The sequence below is a fragment of the Trypanosoma cruzi genome, assembly GCF_000209065.1.
Source record: "Trypanosoma cruzi strain CL Brener chromosome Unknown tcruzi_1047053500823, whole genome shotgun sequence".
In the NCBI taxonomy this organism is placed as follows: Eukaryota; Euglenozoa; class Kinetoplastea; order Trypanosomatida; family Trypanosomatidae; genus Trypanosoma; species Trypanosoma cruzi.
The window spans coordinates 595-1059 of NW_909372.1; the positions used below are offsets into that span (position 1 = coordinate 595).

General features: G+C 62.2%; 2 non-coding genes across 2 annotated transcripts; both read left to right on the top strand.

Moving 5' to 3' along the window:
• Nucleotides 1–245: 245 nt before the first annotated feature.
• On the top strand, nucleotides 246–325 carry Tc00.1047053500823.10. Its single transcript, XR_008255168.1, has one exon. It is a non-coding gene; the product is annotated as a C/D small nucleolar RNA (snoRNA), TB8C3C2 (small nucleolar RNA).
• Nucleotides 326–376: 51 nt separating this feature from the next.
• Tc00.1047053500823.20 lies at nucleotides 377–452 on the top strand. Its single transcript, XR_008255169.1, has one exon. It is a non-coding gene; the product is annotated as a C/D small nucleolar RNA (snoRNA), TB8C3C3 (small nucleolar RNA).
• The last annotated feature ends 13 nt before the right edge of the window (nucleotides 453–465 follow it).

The following is a 465-nucleotide window of genomic DNA, read 5'->3' on the forward strand; positions in this document are numbered from 1 at the left end:
ATCTCCTGCCGTTGTTTCCTCGTTGTGTCGGTGGGGAGGAGGCGGGCGACGGCGTCGGTGGAGTGGCGCTGCGGTGGGAGAAGGAAGGCACTGACCGCCGCTGACGGCGACCGTCTTTGCTGCCGGCGACCTGACGAGATGACCTCACCGTTGTCACACCCAACTGAGATCGATGCGGGCCGCACCGCCTCTCTCTTCCCTCCCTCCATTCCCCAGTCTCCTGCAGACACACGAACTGCGCGGCGGCGGCGTGATTACAAACCGGACGTCTGAAGGTCAACCGACCGCAGAGTCGATGTGGACCCTTGTCCCCCGTGGCTGAGTGCCGCCACCGTGCTTCTTTATTCGTCCTTTTTGCCCTTGTGCATGCCGTGCGCGCATGATACCGCTCTTTGTTCTGCAATGCCGACCCACGTGAACGAGAAACGACGCTTTGACTACTGGCAACTGACGCACTCACCGCCC